We start from the raw sequence: 13579 nt of genomic DNA, 5'->3' as shown, positions 1-13579 counted from the left end.
AAAACAAAACAAAAAGATTGACTTTTAAGATAACCACTTGAGTTGCTAATCCATAGTATTACTAATATTATACATTTGCCCAATCATAACCTCACATGAGGCACACAGAATCCCCATAAAGGCAGTACTGAGACTCAGCTACCAAACACAGTTTTTGGCTGTGAGACCTTGGATAGTTCACCTTACCAAGGTTACAATATTTTTATAGCTAGATGCCTAGTGTATGTAGATATTGTTAAAAATTGACTAAAAGCATTAATTCTCAAGAGCTATTATCAATTAATAGATGTTTTAGAGTTAAAGTTCATATTAATCAACAAACTAGCAGTATGGCTGGCTGTGTGCTGGGATTTCTGACCTCAGCCTAATCTGGTTCATTATTAGGAGCTGTTACTGCATTTTATACATGTACATATATAAAGTACCAACATATATGTAAAGATACACCAGATATTTGAATATTTTCTAGTCATTTAAAGACTATCTAAATGGCCTAAATTATCTAGCAATTTAATTTGCTCTTCAGATTTAACCAGCTGAATGATATATTATCTAATGAAAAATTAACACCTTAAAATGCAAATCAAATATGTGCTACTGATTTAAGTATGTCTCTGAGGAAAGGATAGGTTGGAGTCCTATTCTCCAGTACCTTGGGATGTGACCTTATTTGAAGATAAGGTCTTTATAGAGGTAACCGAATTACAGTGAGGTCATTTGGGCAGGCCCTAACCCAAAATGACTGGTTGTCCTTATAAAAAGGGGCAATTTGGACACCAAGACAGATATGCACACAGGAAAACACCACGTTAAGATTGAAGTTACAGGGTCACAGCTGAAGCACTACCGGAAGCTAGGAGAGGTACTTGGAATAAATCTTTCCCTTGCACTTTCAGAGCAAGCATGGGCCTGCCAACAGCTTGATTTTGACTTCTAGCCTCTAAAATTGTGAGACAATCCATTTTTGTTGTTCTAAGTCACACAATCTGTGATATTTTAAGGCAGTCCTAGCAAATGAATATAAGAATTCTTATAGAGTCAACAGATACTAATGAAGGATAGAGAATTTAAATAAGACTTGTGCTAGGATGGGAGAAACATTCTATGAGAGAATCTTATCTGGGGACTATCCCATTTCTGCTGATTTCAGCTCCTTGACTTGGTTCCGGGTCAGCCGTCTCCTATCTGAATCACTGCCTTGGCCTCCTGACGGGTTTTCCAGTTCTTAACCTACTGGCATTGAGAATAATCTTTCTAAAATACTAATCTGATTACTCAACTGTGATCTCCTAGGTGTGTCCGTTTATTCATTCACACACCCGCACAGAAGTCTGGGTGCAGACCAGGTGCTTTAGAAACAAAATGACAGGTTAGAGAGAGCCTTAGGAAAACCAAGGGCATCCTGAGGCCAATTCCAACTCTGCTTCACAGTGTAAAAGGCAGTGCCACATATAGAATGCTTATGTCCCTCACAGCAACCTGGAAGAAAGATGCATCGTTACAAAAATGATGAAGACACTACTTTAACAAGGCATGCCTTTTCCCAAGCTGGCCATGGGGTTAAATAACTAATAATTGGGAAAACCAAAGACTCCTTTGATACTTTATGATATCCAAACACCCATGCATTCATAGTATAATGTATGTAATACATATTATACTTACATATTATGTTACCTATTTTTCGACAGCCATGGCAAAGAAAGAGCTTATAAAATTGAGAGCAGCCTGTGGCAGTGGCCCCCATCCCCTCTCCTCCCCGTCCTGCTTTAAAAGGTCAGTTAGGAGTTACTCCAGGATTGGTGGTAGCCTCCATCTGGGCCACCCCTTGGCTCCTTCTTACCCATTCCATAGCAGTCCAGGAAGAATGAGAGACAGTTCAGTGGGGCAGGGAGTGTGCCTTGCTATTCTCAGGTCTGGGCACCTGAGACCCATTTCTGGCAAATGAATCATGCCTAGGGAAGACAGCAGTTCTGCAACTGCAGGTCTGAATAGGGAAGCAGGTTCATCCATGCTCACATGTTGGCATTCAAACTGGTGCTTCTTTATAGACCCAAAGAATTACAGCCACTCTGGGCTTCCCTACTCTCTTTTGCTCTTTTATTAGCCATCAACACAAATGCAATGTAAATAATTTGCAGCTGTTGGGAAAAACAATCTTTTTTCCTTTAATTAAACCTAGGGGCCTATTTATTAGAAATGTGTACGGAGGATATGGAAGGACCTCACCCAAGGTTTTAGATTCATTGTGCCACTTGGCTTGGTGGCAGATGGTAGAATCTAGAATCATGGTTGTTGGCTTAGCAGGCCTGGCTTAGCTACTTCAGGGCTGGTCCTGTGCAAGTCAGCTGGCCACTCAGAGTTTAACTTGAAACTCTGAAAAATGGGGAACATGACACAACTCACAGGATTGTCATGTCATTCAGATGTCCTGGGCCAGACAAATAGCCCCTGATCTTTCATTACTCAGACTCACCATCCTGCTCTTTAGACAGTGACCTTGTCAGCAGGAGAGGTGATTTATAGACCTTAAAGTTGAGGTTTTCCCTCATTAGTGGGGTGGTCTTATTTCCTTCTACCCACAGGCCTGTTTCCCTTTTCTCCCCTTTATCAATACCACAGTCAGTTGAGTACCTGTCACATATTAGGCATTTCACACCATAGAAAAAATGGAAGTTCCATGGCCAGGATTCTCTCCTGACACTGGTCTGTTTGCCCACTGCACACATGCAATGCTCACAAGCACAGGTTTGCACACATGTGAGCAATAAGTTATTATTAACCCTATATGAAGAGCTCCTGCCAGTGTTCTGGAGCTGCACAGCTGCGGGCTTGCTTCGTGGGCTAAGAGGCAGTGGATGAGCCCAGAGGCAGAGACCAGCTTGCTCCGTGCAGCCTTGCCCTGAGGCAATCAAAAGGCTAGTCAGGAGTCCACCACAAGAATAAAGCTGGGTATAAACCCTTTTACCCCCAGAACTTTCCTTTGTCATATTTTGGTCTCACCGAATCCAGAGTGAACTTGCCGAGGACTGAAACCCTCAGGTGAGACACGCACATATGCATTAATCCTCCCTACAACCCTAATAGGTAAGACTGTATATTTCATTTTGCAGGTGAGGAACTGAGGCTTAGTTTTTCCCTTTTGGAAAATAAGAATGCTAACATCCCTAAAATTTCCTCATTGCTCTCCCACTTTCTTTCTTAGATCGATCTAGCTTTCACTTTGTAAAGGTGGATAAACATTTGCCTTTTGATATATAAGCAAAATTAAATCTCCTTTGCTTTGTCTATAGATGAAATCCCCAGGGCTGCAAACCAATAACCTAAATTTACATTATTTTGACTATGAGGATATTGTTCATGGCTGAGCCAATATTGCGCAAGGATTACCTTTCCTTTTTAGTGGTCCAAACACAATATTCCTTGCATCCAGACCAACTAGAATCTTGATTCTTTCACTCCATCAAATGGTCAAATCATACTCCATTTTAACTTGCATCCCATTTGAAAACAGCCTCCTTTGCACACATTTTTGTTTTTTGAATTTAATGATTCTTTTTTAAAAAATTTCTATTGAGTTATGAAACACAGGACATTTTCTCCCACACCTGAACCATATTATAGCTTTTTTACTCCTTCTTCATAGGTAAAATGGATATAATTACTTCATAGGAATGTTGTAAAAATCACATGAGATCATTAAGGCAAACTAGCACCCCTGATACAAATAGGCATGAAAGTACTCTTTGATAGAATCCGGACCTGAGTATTACCTTTCAAATAAGCCCCCCGACCATCACAGAGAGACCTAGGTGTCATCTTACCTAGGCTACAAGCATCTTCCAGAGGACACGTCAGCAAGCCACAAGCCCACCTTTCCACCGACCCCTCCCCTCAAAAAGCCTGCCAAAAACCTTGGCCATAAAAAGCCTCTTGACCTGTTAGAGACTCTCTTTCCTTTGTTCTGCTCACCAGAACAGAGGGGTCCCTCTCAGGTTCAGCAATAAACCTGCTTGGACTGTTGAGCTCGCATCTCCTCTCTTCTTTCATCTATCCCCTGTGTCCTTTTCACTCTTAAGCTCCCCTGGCCTGTCTCATGCCTCTGGGTAGCTGAAGTGTGGCCTTGCCCTCTCAGAGGTATTCAGTTCATTCATTCATTCAACAAATATTTATGGAGTACCTAAATGTGCAAAAACAGTTTAAGCACTGAAGGTATATAGGGGGAGAGGGAGTCCCTGAAAAAAGCATTTGACAAAATTCAACATCCACTTATAATTAAAACTATAAGCAAATGAGGATTTGGTAAAGAACTTTAATAAAAATCTATAGCTAATATCATGCCTAACAATTAGAGAGTGAATCCTCTCCTCATAAGAGCAGGAGGAATACAAGCATGTCCACTCTCACCTTGGACTGTACTATTTATTCACATAGAACTGGAGGTTCTAACACAGTTAATTAGGCAAGAAAAAAATCAGATGGGAAATTAAAAAGTAAAATTGTCTTTATTTGCAGAGAACATGATTATCAATGAAGCAAATTGTATGGAATCTACCCAAATGCTACTAGGCCTTATAAAAGAGTTTAGGAAGGTCACAGTATGGAAAATCAATGTATAAAAATTAATTATGTTTCTAGGTAGTAGCAGTAAAAAATTAGAAATTTACATTAAAAATACTAATATGATAACATTAAAAACATGAAACATAAAATGCATGCAAGATCTGTACACCAAAATCTCTAACACATTCCTGAGAGAATTTAAGGATCTGAAGAGGTCTGAATGGAGAGAGAGACAGTATTCATGATTTTGTAGACCCAGCATAGTTAAGTAAATTTCCCTCTGTTGGTCTATTGAGTCAATACAACTCAAATCAAAATAATACTAGGATTTTTTTTTAATGGATAAGCTAATTCTATAATTTATATGAAAATGAAAAAGACCTGATAAGCCAAAATAATTCTGAAAAAGAAAAGTAAAGTTGGAGGACTTACATTACCTGATATGAAGACTTATTATAAAGCTACCTTAATCAAAATAGTATGTTATTGACATAAAGGTAGATACATAGAGCAATGGAAAAAAATGAAGAGTACAGAAATAGAAATATATACATATGGTCAATTAATTTCTGACCAAGTTTCCAAAATAATTCAGTGGAGGGGAAGCATGGTCTTTGCATTAAATGCTGCTGGAAAAATTGGATATCCATTTGCAAAAAAAAAAAAAAAGATCCTACACACCATTCACAAAAATTATCTCTAAATGGATCATGCCCTTATTATAGGCACTAAAATCATAATGCCTTTAAAACAAATCATAGAAGAAAAGCTTAGTTTTGAGTTAGGCAAAGATTTATTAGAACATGAACAAAAAAAGGAAAGCATGAACCATAAAAGAAAAAATGGATACGTCAAACTTTATGAAAATTACAAACTTCCATTCTTTGAAAATCACTTTTAGGAAAATTTTTTTTTTCTAAAAGACACAGACTGGAAGAAAATATTTGCACATACCTCATAAAAGACTTGTATCCAAAATATATAAAGATCTCTTGCAAGTCAGTAGTAAAACAAATAATCTTTTTAAAAAGGCAAAAATTTGAATAGGCCTGTCACTGAAGTAAATATATGAACAACAAATAAGAATAGGAAAGGATGCTCAATGTTAATAATTATCAGGGATTTGTAAAGAAAGCCACAATGGAATCTCACCACACCACCTCTAGAATGGTTAAAGTAAGACTGACAGTACCAAGTTCTAATGAAGATATGAAGCAATGTCATACATTGCTGGTAAGACTGTAAAATAATAGTCACTTTGGAAAACAGTTTAGCCATTTCTTTTAAAATGACTCAGCAATTCCATTCTTAGGATCTACTCTCGAGAAATGAAAACAAATTACACAAAAAGACTTGTATGTAAATGTTGATAGCATCTTTATTCAGAATAGTGTCAAAATGGAAACTAAAATGGCTATCAACCAGCAAATGAATAAACAAATTGCAATATATCCATATAATGGACATCTACTCAACAATAAAAAGCAGTCGTCTCCTGATCCACACTGCAAAATAGATATCCAAAGCATTTCTCTGGTGAAATGAAGTGAAATAAGGCAGACACAAAAGACAGCATACTGTTTGATGCCATTCATATGACATTCTAGAAAATGCCAAAGTATGCTGACAGATAATCGATTATGGTTGCAAGGGTCTGGGGGTAGGGTGGGAGGTGTTTACAAGGGGTATGAGAGAACTTTCAGGTACGATGGAACAGCTCCGCACCTTGATTGGGGAGTGGTTATACTTCTCTGTGCCTTTGTCAAAACATATCAACCTACACATTTTAAAAGGATGAATTCTATTATGTATAAATTATACCTCAATAAATATGGACAACAACAGAGTCCTTATCCTCAAAGGATCCCCAGACTAGAGAGGGATCCCTGATAACCAGCATGGTGAGAGTTGGTAAGTAGAGGAAAAGCAGAGCGCTGTGGAGGAAGAGAGTTGCACTAACCCGGACATGGAAATCAGAATCACGTCCTGGAGAAAGCAGATTCTAAGCTATGCACACTAGGAACTGAGCAGAGAGAAAGGATGTAGAAGTTAAGTCCCAGGGGCAAAGGCAGTCAAGAGATTGGACTGACAGATATGCATCATCTAGGGCTACTCCCATATACACAATCACGCAGGAACCGCTCTCAAATTCTGGCTTCGTGGGACACCAGAGAACTATCTCCTTTCAGAAAAAGCAAGAGATGTTGATGCTTGTGGCTTGGCTGTTATTCCTTATTTAATCTGTTCCCTCCCCTGACAAATGTTTTGCCTTTTTGTTCCAAAAGACTGAGACCAGTCAGCTCACACTTTGTTGCATTTGGATGTAACTTCAGAAGAGCTGACCTTTTATCAGTTCTTTACAAGATAATGCACTGGTTGCTGCACAGCCTTTCTTGAGGCTGAGCTCATGTCCCCTCAGGACTGCTTCTTGCCTCTGTCTTGTCTCTTTTCCATGCTCTTTCAGCATCTGGAAAATGCCTGTGTCTTTGCATGCACACAGAGGAAACACCAGTGTGATATTTCTGCTCCATTTACAGAGAAATTAGGTCTTGCTACCCAATAGACCTTTAACTAGAGCATAAATGTGTTACCAGGAGCACTCCTTGGCTCTCTTTTCGCTTCCTCCTCTGAAAAAAAGTGCATTAACACTTAGTCCAAGCAGCAGGCCCAAGTGGCTGATGATTTAGCCTTTGAATCTTTCTACTCTCAGACTCTAGTTGACCCTGCAGCCATATTGCTAGCTCCTGACTCCTCAGAACTCTAATACTTCTCCCTGGGTGTAAGTAAACTGTGAGTAAACAGCATACTGTACTGATTGCATAAGGCTCTAGTAAGGCTAACGACGCCCTAGACAACAGGTCATTCTAGTGGTTAGGCTGGTCTTTTGTCTGTCATGCCCAGCTGCCCTTCTGAGTTGATCCCCTGGTACAGCTGCCTAGACCAGGGTGGCCATCTAACCCATGGGAGAATCAGTGGGTGGAGTAGGCTGGGCTACTTGACTGGATCTTTAAGCTTTCACTTAAGAGGCTCAGAAACTATGGCTTATATGGTGATGGACACTTGAGATTAAGTTCATAAGGAGTTGGGGTTAGTGTTCAGGTAATGATCACTCAGAGTTTTGGGGGAGCTAAGAAGCCATTATAATCAGAGAAAGCTAATAGTCCAGGAGACAGAGAATTTGGGAATCAACAGAGAGAAGAACCCTAAACAATTGCAGAAGATAGAGAGGCTGGCCCCCCACATGTTGTCTGCCCAGGGCCTGCTCACCCTTCACGGACTGTCAGCTTGCTGGGGGGTGTCTGAGATTGCCAACTGAAGCCTTTCAATAGTTCTTCCCACAACCACCAATATATATGTATTTTTTGTACATGTGCTAGTTTGACTGGGTGTCTCTTCTTGCAATAAAATGATTCCAACTACAATAATTATAATAGTATTTCTTAAAGTATTTTTATTCCCTGCCACAGAGCAAGGGTAGGAGAGGATCCCTGTCTAGGTGAGAGGTAAGCTGCCTAAAGGCACATCTGGCCCTGGATTTCCCTGCCTAGCAGCCAGCAGCAGCAATCTCTGTTCAGTGAGGCCTCCCCAAGCCCCAGCTCCTTTCATTTCCCAAACCTTTGCACCCCCCCCGGTGCTGCCTACTCCTCTCTCCTCGCTCCTTCCTCCTGACCCTGCCTGTCTACCTTCCAGATTCAACTCCAGCCCCACCTCCTCTGGGTGTCCCCCTCTGCCCCAACATCACCCCGTACTGCCTGCTGCCATGCTGCGGGTTGACTACATATTGCCCTTAACTATTTTCCTGTCCTCTTTTCTCTGAAACTGTGAGCCCCCTTCAGGGAGAGGCAGCATCCTACACAGGATGGCACACTGGTAAGTGAGGCCAGCACACCTCTGCCTTGCTGGCACCTCTGATGCCTGAAACCAACAGCAGTGCTTTGATTCCGAAGAGCAGGTACTCCTACGTCACCCAAACAGAAAGAGGGCGCGTCTCCCAAATTATAGGGAGACGTTTGCCATCACTTAATTAGAAGCGATGTATGTCTCTTGCTAGAGGTACCAATTAGAGAGTTTTAAATTCAAATCCCATGTGTGTGACTCACGCATGCAAAGATTCACAGAAGATGAGAGTTACATTTCACTATTTTAATTGGGTTGAAGAAGCATCTGAGGGAAAGATGACTGAGTCATTTTAACTCCTAACTCCTTCATAGGTGCTTTCTTGGAAGACAGAGCCTTTCCTGACTGCCTTTCCTCTCCCTCCTTCCCTCTATCCGTCCCCCCACCCACTTATCCACCACTCCTAGTGTTCACTCTCCTTCCATCTGTCATTTTCCATCTATCAGTACCCAGTGGTTTGGAGCGTGAGTTCGCTCAAGGGCAGGACCCAAATGTCTCCAGCCTGGGGGTAGACCCTATGCCATTAGCCCACTGGGTACTGGCACATGGGCAGGAGCAAGGCCAGGAAGAATTATACCCTGGGGAACTGTGGAAGCTTACAGAAGTGAGATTGTCAGTTGTCTCTGTTACAAGTCATCCAGATAAAGCCAGCATCCCAAAGCTTGCCCTAAGACAGACCTTGAGGTTGGGTGCAAGGGTGCTGGGCTTAACACCATAGTTCTGACACAATGTAACCAACAGGGTATCTTAGCCAAGTCTCAATCTTCCCAGACTTCTGCTCACTCTCCTTTATAAGGTGGAGGTAATACCAATCCCGAAGTATTATTGAGAGGGAAATAAAATGCAACTATGAGTCAGAGCTGACTCAGTGCTAATTAGCACCTTATCTGTCCTTTGACAGAACCTAAGGTGCTTTGATTCTGAACATCAACACTCATAGGCTGGAGCAGGACCCATGTGGGCCCCAGTGGGCCCCAGAATAAATGTGCCCATTTTACGGAATAAATCTATCGGTAGGTGGGAGACCTAACAGAGTCGTAGCCTTACTCTTGGGGGCTGGGAAGATTAGATTAAATCTGTGAAGATTAGGAAGCATTCAGAACCCATCACTCAGGCTAGGAAGGGGAGAAACGACTGTGATGGCTTAATGTTCCCACTCAGCTGCGAGAGCCAACTCATTTTTCCACATGAAATGTCTTACCTACTGAACAATGTTATTGGACTGAAGTGAGCACTAAATTGTTATATCTATAATTCCCCAACGTTGTTATTACTTCAATATCTCATACTTCACTGCATTTTAAACATCTTTAACCCCTAAAACCAGCCCTTTACTTACTTTGGAATTTATGCTACTACATGTAATTGTCTAAAACTCTTTCTGTAACTGTCATTGTTTAACCACAAGCACTACATCATAACCAGGAGCTGCCACTCCTGAGAGCCTACTATGTACCAGGCTCTCCCGCTGTCATCTCATGAAATCCTCACATCCACCCTGAGAGGGCTCCCTTTCATGGATGAGGTTATGAGGCTCAGGAGCTTAAGGAAAACATACAAGGTCATGGCCCTTAATGGAAGAACTGAGATTCCCACCTGCTTTGGTCATTCTTTCCCCTGACCAGAGGTCAATGCACCATCTCCTGTGAGACTAGCCTTAAACGAAGTACTCTGTGAGGGCACAAGATGACAAAACCAGCATAGGCTGACACCCACAGAAGAGCAATCAGCGCCCTCCCGAGAAACAGAACCAGTAGGAGATAGATGGAGACAGAGCTAGAGCTAGGTGTGTATGTGTGTGTGTGTGTGTGTGTGTGTGTGTGTGTGTGTGTGTGTGTGTGTGTGTGTGTGTATGTGTGTGTGTGTGTAAAGGAATTGGCTCACATTGTCCAGGCTGCAAACTCAGGCAAGAGTGGACACCGTAGTGTTGCAGCAGAATTTCTTCTTTTCTGGGAAAACTCCGTTTTTTGCTCTTAAAGCCTTTCAACTCATTAGATGAGACCCACCTACATTATTGAAGGCAATATCCTTTACTTAAAATCAATTGATTATAGATGTTAACCACATACAAAATACCCTCACAGCAACACCTAGGTTAGGGTTTCATTGAACAACAGGTACTATAATCTAGCCAAATTGACACATAAAACTGAACATCACACCCATTGAAGAGTCTTATAAAATGTTATACCCAAAATAAGTGAGAAGATTTGATGTGACAGTGTAAATTTCTTTTAACCCCAGGTAGAAACACCATATTTTAGTTTCCCTGCTGGCAAACTAATAAATAAACCCTGAGGTTATGATATCAACTTTGTTCTAGAGGGTAGCAAATGTGTGATACATTTTTATTGCAAATTCCATTTCATGCCTTAGATCCCAAGATGTTGAGAAAGACGAATGGCAATTATCTGGTTTACAGTATATTCACTTCAGAATGCTCACTTGCTTCTCAATGCTTCAGAAAGAAAGCATTGGCAGGCCAATTTCACTCCTTATTTATGTGGACTGTTATCTGAATTTCTCCAGCTCTGGCTCCTTCCTGGGAAGCTCCGGAACATCAGAGGTAGAGGATAGGCAAAAATAGCCTCCCCTCCACCACCACCAAATACATAATCATAATAAAGCTACAAGCCAATACCCTAGGTCACCCTATCAGGGTATCAGACAAGATGATGCCATTTGCTTTCAGATGTCTGCACTCCCACCTGCTCAGCTCAAGCACCACTGAGTCAGGGAGGCCTTCTCTGAGCCTCCCCTTGGCCTCTACCCCAAAGACACACCCAGACTGAGTTAGGTCTCCCTCCCTCTCCTCTCGTAGCTCTCTCCCTACCTGTAGCACAGTAAACACTGGGTGTAAACATCCTTCTGTGTCTCTCCCCAACAAGATGGTCAGGAAGGGTGCTAGGTTTCTCCTCTCTGTGTCTCTAACCCAAGCACAAAACCTCTCAAAATTTGGCCCAGAACTCGGGCATCCCTGAGACCCTGTAAGGAGTTCACAAGGTCAAAACTGTTTTCATAGAGGTACTAAGATACTTTTCTTTCTTCTCATTCACTTGGGAGTTTTCCAGAAGGAGTTTCTATATACCATGAGACCATACAGATTGAACGCAGAAGCAGATATGAGGATTCGTCTGTCTTCTATTAAGCCAGAAATTTGCAAAAATATAAAACAATGGCACTCTCTCACTAGGTTTATTTTAGATAATACTGTCATTTTTAACAAAATATGAGATGGGTTTATTATCATTTGTAACTGAATAAATGTTTTAAAATTTTTTCATCTTTAATTACTAATGCAATACATGCCAATTGATATAATCTACAAAAACAAAAGCTCCTTGTGGTTGTTAATGGTATTTAAGACTGTTCAAGCGTTCAGAAACCAGAAAGTTTGCTTTATGACCTGGCAAAAGGACTTAAAGCATAGTGCATACTACTCATGTAGGGAGAAAGAGAAAAGGTATGAGTGGAGGAACAGAGGGGAGAGAGAACAAAGAGACAGAGGGGAGGCAGGGAAGGAAGGGATATTTGACGTCGTCAAGGCAAGACTCACATAATCATTCTTAGATACAAACTCAATTGGGGGAAAATTGATCAATATAGTGACAAGATCAGTCCTTTCTCTGTTTCTGGTTGTGAAAGAAAAGCAACTGGTTGACTGAATAGGTTGCACACCAATTGTTGCGATACTGTGTGGGTAATAGAGCCTCTGATTCTTTTGGAAAAAGGAAAAGGAGCATCTCTTGCTATATGAACTTGAGTGCATGCTGTCAAGAGAATAATTGTCTGAAATCACAGTCTTTCTATCGCTTGCAGACTGGTTGGAGAAATTGCCATAAGGAGAAATAAACTTCATAAATCATTCCTGCAAAAGGCATCAAAGGTTAAAAGTACCATGATGACTTTCTGAAAAAAATCTGTAGTCTGAATTTTCAGTGTTTGGGAGTGCAACCAGGGTGTTCTCCACAGAGAAATGATGATCTTAACAATTTTAAAGGGTAACACTGTTAAGGTGTCAATTTCTCCTACAGGTGAATAGAACAGGTATTTGTCAGCTACAAGAGTCTATCAATGCTTAAAGTATCCTTCCCAAAAGAGATTTGTGAGATCCCTGATCTCACCAGTGCTAAGTAGTGTAGGGCATGTGTGGGGCACATGGTGATTAAAAGATGTGTGTTGAAAGATCAATGAATGAATATGCGCTCTTACTACTTGTGTCAATGATGAGTGCAAAGACCCATGTAAGTGATCCCTCCACAAATATAAATTCTCTTAACTAAGATTTCTGGTTTGGACATATTTACATCTGAATAACTTTTGGCTGATCAAGAGTTTTGATTCCCACATACATCAGCATGTCATCACGGAATAAGTGAATGAGGAAGAAACAAGAACAGCAAAGAGGCTGAATGGACGAAGTTCATAATGGAAATTGGCAGGAGGTATACTGGGACAGTCCTGCATGTAAGGAGAAGAACTCCATGGACTGTCCCAAGAAGAAAAGTAACTCCTGACATGAGATCAGATTGTCACAGGACTTTTGGATGGGAAACGAGACAAACACATTACCTGCAACAAAGTGCACAAATGTACTAGTAATTAACAGATTTAAGGTTGGGAGAGTCTAAAAGATTCTTACAAACATAGACTGACAAATATAATTAATAGTGCGGAGCTTCTTATATTGAACTTCAGGTGGGTATCATGTCATTGATAGTGTATTATTTGAGGTGCTATATATTAGTGAAAACCAAGCTATTTACAAAAACAGTTGTATGTTAATTCTCAGCATCATTTTCTCATTTTTAAAAAATGAGGATTGAATTTTTCAGTAGTGATGCCTCCTCCCGTCGGATGTTGTTCCAGGGACTCACTCTGCAGCACAAAGGGCATGAGGTAGAACACCCCTGCTGTCCAGCTGCCCCTGGTGGAGTTAATAGAACCCTGGCCCCATCTGATGTTAGCAGGAGGTGTTGATCCAAGTCCTCCAAGAAGCAGATGCAAAGATGGGATTAAACAAGAGAGGATTTTTTTATAAGGGAAATTTTTATGTGAGGGAAAATAGGGAAAGAACCAAAAAAGTCTGGGAAAGAGATTAGACCCTGATCCAAAGTGT

General features: G+C 41.0%; 1 protein-coding gene across 1 annotated transcript in view; it reads right to left on the bottom strand.

Annotated features, from left to right (window-relative positions):
* The window catches only part of CLSTN2 (calsyntenin 2), a 572396-nt gene that overhangs the window by 351261 nt on the left and 207556 nt on the right, over positions 1 to 13579 (bottom strand). The window lies entirely within an intron of this gene.

The sequence above is a fragment of the Manis javanica genome, chromosome 3 (genome assembly GCF_040802235.1).
Source record: "Manis javanica isolate MJ-LG chromosome 3, MJ_LKY, whole genome shotgun sequence".
NCBI classification, from domain to species: domain Eukaryota; kingdom Metazoa; phylum Chordata; class Mammalia; order Pholidota; family Manidae; genus Manis; species Manis javanica.
The sequence above is the reverse complement of the archived record's forward strand: the minus strand, read 5'-3'. Positions and strand labels throughout refer to the sequence as shown.